Raw genomic sequence first — 9275 nt, 5'->3', positions numbered from 1 at the left:
ATTTCCACAGCCAATGAAGTAGTACACAGTCTGGTCCTCTGGCAGGGTGCTGTAGAGGACAGAGCACTCTCCTGCCCCCGAGGGACCAGGGCTCAAGGCTGAGCCCCACCAGTGATGCGAGGCTCACAGAGCCTATGCTTCAGGTGCCTACTTGGAAAACGAGAAGACCAGATTAAAAATGTGTACATTCTGAAGTCCTTGCCAGTTCTGGAACTTCACAATTCAGTCAGTGTAGATACGCTCCAGCTAACAGACAACTGGCTTTTCCCGTGCAGGCCCTGCCCCTCTGCTCCAGTGTCCTGACTCTAAAATATCCTCTTCACTCTTCTTTTTCTCTCCCATCAAAAACCACGCACATCCTTTGTGGGTTTGTTCAAATGTCACCTTTTAATGCTCTGACTGTAATCAGGATCCTCCTTTGACTTTGTATATTCCAGTTTCTTAAATCAAGGAAGCTGTGCTTAAAGGGACTTTACAATTCACACACTATAAGTCAGATGTAAAGAGGTGTAATTTAATCAAAAGCCTCTGTTTCTCTGAGTAGCAAAGGAAAAACTTCCCATTCGAGGTATACACTCGATTTTTGTTTAAAGCGTAGTCTCCTGCAGCTTCACTAGGTCTATTTTAGGTTACGTGCTTTCTCTGTTATCCCACACCCTGACGTCCTCTCCGTTCTCCCCAGGTAGCTTCTGAGCAACAAGACATTCTTCGTAAGCATCATGGTGGCAGGGCTGGGAGATCCCTGCCTCATGTACTATCTTTGGCTCCTCATGGGTCTCCCTGTGCCCTGTCACTTTGTTTCATCGTTAAGCGAAGGCCTCTCTCCCCTCTGTGTCTTCTGGTGCTGGATGCACCTGCTGCTGATGCCCACAGTGCCACCATGGCTCCTGACCCAACACATTGCCCATTTGACCTCTTCCTGCCCTGACACTGGGTCTCCTCGGTTCCCCTTTCTGGGCCTGGGGGTTTCTGCCTCTCCTCATGTCATACAGAGGCTGCAGGGAGTAAGAGTTGGGAGGGGCTCCATCTCGAGCCCTCTGTAAACTGAACACATGCACACACACACCTACACCATTATTTCTGCTCCACCAGAGTCATTCCATGTTATTGTAGGATAAGTTGCAGAGCAGCAAAAACTTATAGACATTAAAATTATACTGATTATTATTTTAGAACATGACTCCACTCATTCTGCTCTAAGCTTTTCATATTTCAGACTATGCAATATGGTCCCTACTGGAAGAAACCCATATTCAAATTTTAGTTTACTCTTCTTTTTATCCTACCCTACAGTCTAGGCTTAGAAATTTACAAATCTTCTGTCGTATTTTTACATCAATTTATTAGATATTCATTTTTCTCTTTTTTTCCTTATAGAAGAGAGAAGAAAAGCAGGTCTACAGAACAGGCAGAGTTTAGGACATGGAGTAAAATTCTTTTTGTTTTATAGCCGAGAATTATGAATATTTATCGCAGAAGACAAAGTTGAAGATTAGGACAACTTTCACTAGGTTTGAATGAATTCCAGTGTTTATATGATATGGAGGATTTAAAAGCCAATATAATCTTAAATTGTGTTTACAAAAGTCTCATATCCAGGCCTTAGAAAGTATATCAATTAAGATTTAATGCAAGTTACAGAAAAATGTACTACACTGCTTTAAACAAAAAGGCTCTTATTATTCTTATTGTCTCATGCAACAAGCAGTGTGGTGATGGCAGTCCAGGGAGGGTATGCCAGCCCAGCGATAGAATCTAGGGACCAGGCTCCTTTGATTCTCCAGCATCAGCATCTTGGCTACATCTTCATAGTTGTATGAAGGATGCTACACTTCCAGGCATCTTTTCCTCATCCTAGACAAAAGGAGGATAAAAGATTCTCCCCACAGAGAATTATTGCCTTTTATTGAGGAAGAAATGTTCTTACTAGAGACTTCTACCTACACATCATTAGCTAAGAATATTCTACAAGTGCTCCCCACCTCCCCATAACTGGAAGAGAGTCAAGGACAGTGAGGGCTTTAATTTTCTTGCCTCTGCAGTCGAGAGACACAAGGAGAGAAGGCTGTGAAGCAATAGCCTGACTGTTTTTTGTGCTGCTCAGAACATATCTGAAATAAGGCGCTCAATTTTGAGCGCCATCTTTAACAAGAAACAGATGACAGAACAGCTGTTGCCAAAGAGAAGAATATTTAGCCTGAAGAAGAGGAAACTGTACAAAAAATAATGCCTGTCTTGAAATATTTGAAGGGCTTTTGCAAGAAGAGGATTTATGTTGTTCAAAAAGGCAGATCCAGAATCAATGGGAGGGTCTTACTGGGGAACATTTCTCACTTTGTCTTAGTCAGAGCACATTTGTTTTCAAGAAAAATAAACCCAGTCAAATTAGATTAATATGAAAGTAGTTAGTTATGATAACACAGAGCACTCATGGAGCATGAGGTAGAGCAGGTGTCACAGGGCCTTAAAGCCACCAGGTAGCATCCCTCTGCCTTCCCTCCTCCCCGCTCCCTCTCCTCTTCTCTTCTCATCTTCCTCTCTCTCTTCTGTCCCTCCACGCTCCCAGCCCCCAAACACAGACATGGTCTTTCATATCTGCTTCACGTTACACATTCACAGCATTTACCATTTTCCACTCACCCGTTCTCTGCTGAACTCATCTTTTTTGTTCATGGTCCGCCACAAGTATTCCAAAAGGATGAATTCCTACAGTTCAAAAACTTAGTTTCTGATCTCAACTCCAAATTTCTGAGAAGAAAATATTTCATTGGACCAGCAAGTCATATGTCCACACCTGGTTCTATCAGATGTAATCAAGAAAAATAAGGACACATGGAACACAGGGCTATCCTTATTTAAACTGTGACAATGCAAATTCTCTAAGAAGACTTGTAGATAGAAAAGATGCCATGAGAATACTAGGAAATAATCCAGTGTCTGCCATGCTTCTGACTCTCTATACTCTCTATTGTCAATTAATCTTTCTTCTTTTGTCTTTTTTTCTTTCCTCAGGAGGATTTGCCCCAAGCTAACATCTGTTTCCAATCTGCCTCTTTTTTTTTTTTTTTTTTTTTGCTTGAGGAAGATTAGCCTTGAGCTAACCTCTATTTTGTATGTGGGTCACCACCACAGCATGGCTGACTAATGGTGTAGGTCCACACCCAGGATCTGAACCAGCAAACCTGGGCTGCTGAAGAAGAGTATGCCAAACTTAACCATGATGCCACAGAGCTGGCCCCCGAATCAATCTTTCTTAAAAACAGTTCTGTTTTTATTATGTACCTACCTGTTTACAAACTGTCAATGACTAGACTGCCTATAAAACACCACCTCACACTCAGGTTCCTTCACAATGTGGCCCCAATGCACTTTTCTAATCTGATTTTTCCCTATGCCTCTCTCTTGCTCTAGCCAATAAAGCTGTTCTACGTTTTTCCCTATGGTTTGGGTGACCACACTTGCCAGTTTGCCCAGAACAGTCCCAGTTTGGTGTATTGATTAGGTCTAATTACTAAAAGTGCCACTTTTACTCTCCAATATGGCCTGATTTAGAGAACAAAGGAATGGTCTCTCTACCGAGAGGCCCATCTGCTTATCAACTTTAAACTCCCAAAGCCTAACTATTATTCACTATCCAAGAAAAATGCCAACTTATTTTCACTTAAAGCCTTCTCTCACCTAATAAGGTCAAAATAACGCCTCCTTCCTCTTAACTCCTGTAATATTTTATTTGCTTCTCCTCTTTATTATCCTTGATGCTTCCTATATTTTATAATAATTGAAACTTTTGACTGTTCCTGTGTTCACCTGGAGGATCCATGTTAATAATGACATGATTGTCTTACTTTGGTTAGGAGGTGAAACCCAGGAATGTGTTCGGCTAACCTACGTGGTTCTCATACCGCAGAAATTTAGCGGGAAAGCACTAAGAGAACAAAATTGTATGAATGAGTGAAATCAACTGAAAAGCAAATTTTAACATTAACTCAGTGGCTGCTATAGGAAACTGAAACAAAATCCTTTCTTTTCATTGCCTTCATTGTCAAGTTCCCTTTAGCTTGGGAGAATGGTTGACATATAAGCTAACACAACAGAGGTGGCTGGACCGGGCACGGTGATAATTCTGGAAGCAGTTCTTGCACTCAACCACCTCAGACTCTCTTACCTTTATCTGCAACCCCCTTCCTGGTGCCCCGTTGTAAAGTCATAGAGTGGGGGCTCTCGGGGCAGACAGGCCTGGAGTCCAGCCTGAGCTCTGTCACCTCTAGCTCTATGTCTAGGGCAAGTGACTGACTCTCTGGAAGTCTCGGTCTCCTCACCCATCAAATAGAGTGTGACGGTGCAGATCCCATAGAGTGGTCTTGAGGACTAAAAGAGGTAACGTGTGCAATAGCGTGATTCTACAAGTATATTTTTATTGTCATATGTTTCAAATTCTGTGAAACATATACCCCTGGAAGCCGATGAATTATTTCCAAGGCTTAATAAAGGTACAAACGCACCAAGTACTGCTGACAGTTGGAGTAAATATGCTCACATGCATAAATGCCATTTTTTAAAATTGGAATTAACAAAACAAGAAATAACCTAAAAGTATTTGGACGATAGTGAGTTCCTATCATTATTTTACCCATAGAGACCAACAGTGTTAAGTGGTATAGGATGACTGGCCACAAGATTTGGGATGTTAAAAGTAACCCCCACATTTGAAAAGGTTGGTAATTCCTGCCTCTACCAGAAGGGCTTTCCAATCCCTAATAGTTCCTTTCAAAAGAGAATTTTCACTTAGTTTCGCCAAGTCTTTATGACCGGCTGGCTGTGACTCTCCATGACATACATAGCTGGCTCCGCTGGCTCCAGCAGGGCTGGGGCACTGAGACTGGGCTGGCACCTGTGGCCAAGTGTTCTGGAATTTTATATTGGATGTGAGGGTGGGGACTACTTGCCCATGAATCGTGAGACAAGAACTGAAAATGCAGTCAGGCAAAGAGCATCTAGGAAGTGCCAAATCAAATTCCCAGGTGCCTATGCAAATGTGCTGTCAATTAAAACTTGCCAGGCAGGAAGGGAAGTCCAGGGACAAACTCAGGGAGATGCAGCTTTGGGGACCAAGGAGAGACAGCATTCAAAGCAGAGGCTCCATACGATGTGTATATGAACTCACCCCCGCCTTGATGAGCTGGCAATTGCTTCAACTGTTGAGTGAGGGTCAGGGCATCCAAAACCTAAACCAGCGAGTGGACACAGTTTTTAAATTACAGTCCAAGCATGCCATTTTTTCACGTAAATGTGCTATACCCTCTACTTGAGTGACTGCGCTTTATGTAAAAAAGTAAAATCTGACTCAAATTTATATCCCACATAATACCTAGAAGAGTGCCATGCACATATTAGGTGCTCAAGAGATATGTGCTAATTATTAGCAGCATTCAGCACCGGAGCAGGCTGCTTCTGTGATGGTGAACATGACATCCCTGGAGGTCTTTAAGCAATGTCTCATTAACAAGTATTTACTGCAAATTAGAAAAGGCTCACTAAAACATCTGTTAGTGAGGTCATAGAAGAATGGGACTTGAAGACATCCAAGACTGCTTAGCCAAGAATGAATGATTCTGTATTCTGAGGTTAAAGTCTACAGCTCTACGACAATGAAAATTTTGACTCAGAGTGGTTTAATGGATAGTATTTTTGAAAATAAAATTCAAGCAATATTCTGCTTGATGGAAAACATTTTCCTAATTTCCTAAGGATTTTTAAAAGTGTATAATTGCAAATGTTCATTAGGATATAATTAAATAGTCCTCTTTCCCTAGTTACTAGTACGTGCCAGGGTGCCGTAATTATATGAGCAATTATGAAAGGAAAATGTATTCCTTCAAAACCAAACTTATTTTATTCCTCTTAGTAAAATTGCCTTGGCAAACCTGTGAAAATTATTAGAGATACAGAGAAGCTCTACTTTGCGGGAAACACATTAAAATAGGGCAGGGAGAAGAGAAAGAAAATCACATAATAGATGGAAATATTACATAATATTACTCCATACATGAAAATGCCTTTTCTCTTCTCCATAGAAACAATAAAATGCAATAAAATCTGTTCACCATCCTCGGAGGTCCAAGGGTTTGAAGATGTTTTATGAACTTTGGCTTTTTATTGTACCCTGATTTTGGTTAGTTTATGGCTGCGTTTCAATTTACACAGTATATTTTACTTTATAATATACTTAACAATAAATGGATAGTAATTAAGGCTGTGTGAGATCGAGGAAAAATGCCCAGGAACTAAATACCTTTTAAAAAAAAAATGTGCTCTTTGAGTTTAATAGCATTTGAACTATTTAAATAGCTTAAATTAAATTAAAGTTAGGAAAGTTTAATTAAAGTTATAGTCAAAGGAGAAATATTCTCTCGTAAAAAAGAAAGCTGTTGTTCTGGGGTCATGGCCATTTTTTCTTGATTCTTCATGAAGAAAGAGCTTTCGGTTATGAGTTGTCTTCAGGATTACGGTCAATTCAAAGGCTTGCAGATTAACTACATTGTGTGAGAGCTAAAGAGTGTTCTACGTCCACAGGTAAAATTTCTTATAGAAAACCCCAATGCTGGTGTGCAGAAATTGCTAACATGTCAGGCCAACCAAAATTCAATTACCTTCTACATTTAAACATGTAGCAAAAACGACTGACATAAAGTGGAAGTGGAGAATAGCCTCTCTTGCCAATCCTGTGCTTGGGGACACTCAGAGATGCTATTTCCTAAATCGGACAAGTGAGGGCTTGCTGAGGGCTTTTTGTTTGTTTCTCATTCAAATTGTGCAATGAAGGACTTAGTTCTTGTGTTGAACAGCAGCCTGCTTCGAAAGTGCAGCGTGAGGAGAAGGGTTGAGATGGTAGGAGACTTCTAGTGCTGCATGAGCCAGCCAGACCTGACTGATGGCGTGCCATCCTGGCCTCTGATGGGCCTCAATCTTAATACCATCACATATGCTGTTAGACTCTCTTTCTGTTCATTTGTATTGGTGTGCTTTTCTCCAGATGCATGGATTGGCATAAGGCATATGGGCCAAATACCCACTCCCATTCCCTTAATAAATCAAATGCTAATGCTCTTAAAAAATTAAATTCTAATCAAGAATACAATCTCATTTAGAATCATGACAAAAAGAATAAAACGCCTAGGAATAAATTTAACCAAAGAGGGGAAAGACCTGTACACCAAAAACTATAAGACATTATTGAAAGAAATTGAAGAAGACACAAATAAGTGGAAAGATTCCATGCTCATGGGTTGGAAGAATAAACATAGTTAAAATGTCCATATTGGCTAAAGCAATCTACAGAGTCAATGCAATCCCAATCAGAATCCCAACAACATTTTTGAAAGAATAGAACCAAAAATACTAAAATTTATATGGAACAAAAAAACATCCTGAATAGCCAAAGGAATTAGGAGAAAAAAGAACAAAGCTGGAGGTGTCACACTCCCTGATTTCAAAATATACTACGAAGCCATAGTAACCAAACAGCATGGTACTGGCACAAAAACAGAAACACAGATCAATGGAACAGAATCGAGAGCCCAGAAATAAACCCACACATCTTTGGACAGCTAATTTTCAACGAGGGAGCCAAGAACATACAATAGAGAAAGGAAAGTCTTTTCAATAAATGGTGTTGGGAAAACTGGACAGCCACATGCAAAAGAATGAAAGTAGACCATTATCTTACACCATGCACAAAAATTAACTCAAAATGGATTAAAGATTTGAATGTAAGACCTGAAAACATAAAATTCCTAGAAAAAACATAGGCAGTACACTCTTTGACATTGGTTTTAGCAGTGTCTTTCTGAATAGTATGTCTCCTCAAGCAAGGGAAACAAAAGAAAAAGTAAACAAATGGGACTACATTAGAATAAAAAGCTTCTGCACAACAAAGGAAACCAGGAACAAAACAAAAACACAACCTACCAATTAGGAAAAGATATTTGCAAATCATATATCCAATAAAGGGATTAATATCCAAATAGATGAAGAACTCATACAAGTCACCAACAAAATAACAAGCTGGGGCCAGCCTCATGACATAACAGTTAAGTTTGTGTGCTCCGCTTCAGCGGCCCAGGGTTCACTGGTTTGGAACCCAGGCATGGACCTATACACTGCTTATCAAGCCATGCTGTGGTGGTGTCCCACATATAAAATAGAGGAAGATGGGCATGGATGTTAGCTCAGGGCTAATCTTCCTCAAAATAAAATAAAATAAAATGAAATAACAAACAACCTGACCAAAAACTCAGCAGAGGATCTGAACAGACATTTTTCCAAAGAAGATATACAGATCACCAACAGGCACATGAAAAGATGTTCAACGTGACTAATTATTAGGGAAATGCAAAGCAAAATTACAATGAGATAGCACCGCACACTCATCAGAATGGCTATTAAAAGACGAGAAATAACAAGTTTTGGAGAGGATGTAGAGAAAAGACAACCCTCTTACACTACTGGTGGGAATATAAATTGGTGCAGCCACTATGGAAAACAGTATGGCGATTCCTCCGAAAGTTAAGAATAGAGCTACCATGTGATCCAGCTATTCCACTCTGAGTATTTGTCCAAAGAACATGCAAACACTAATTCAAAAAGATAGCTGCACCTCTATGTTCATTGCAGTATTACTCACAATAGCCAAGACTCAGAAATAACTTAAGTGCCCATGAACAGATGAATGAATAAAGAAGATGTAATATATATAGATACAATGGAATACTACTCAGCCATAGAAATAGATGACATCTTGCCATTTGTGACAACATGGATGGACCTTGAGGATATTATGCTAAAAACAAACAAATAAATAAATAAAAATGAAATAGATGGAGAAAGATAATTACCATACGACTTCACTCATATGTGGAAGATAAACAAACAAACACACAGATAGAACAGGTGGGTGGTTACCAGAGGAGAAGGGGGTGGTGGGATGGCAAGAAGGGTAAAAGGTCACATGTGTATGGTGATGGATGGCAACCAACTAGACTTTTGGGGGTAAACACAATGCAGTTCATACAGAAGTCGAAATACAGTGATGTATACCTAAAATTTATATAATGTTATAAACCAATATATACTCAAAAAAAGAAATTAAATTCTAATTATCTAAGGCAGCAACATGGAATTAACTTTTTTTTTAAGATTTTATTTTTTTCCTTTTTTCTCCCCAAAGCCCCCCAGTACATAGCTGTATATTCTTCGTTGTGGGTCCTTCTACTTGT

The sequence above is a fragment of the Equus caballus genome, chromosome 6 (assembly GCF_041296265.1).
Source record: "Equus caballus isolate H_3958 breed thoroughbred chromosome 6, TB-T2T, whole genome shotgun sequence".
NCBI lineage: Eukaryota > Metazoa > Chordata > Mammalia > Perissodactyla > Equidae > Equus > Equus caballus.
Note: the sequence above shows the minus strand (reverse complement) of the source record.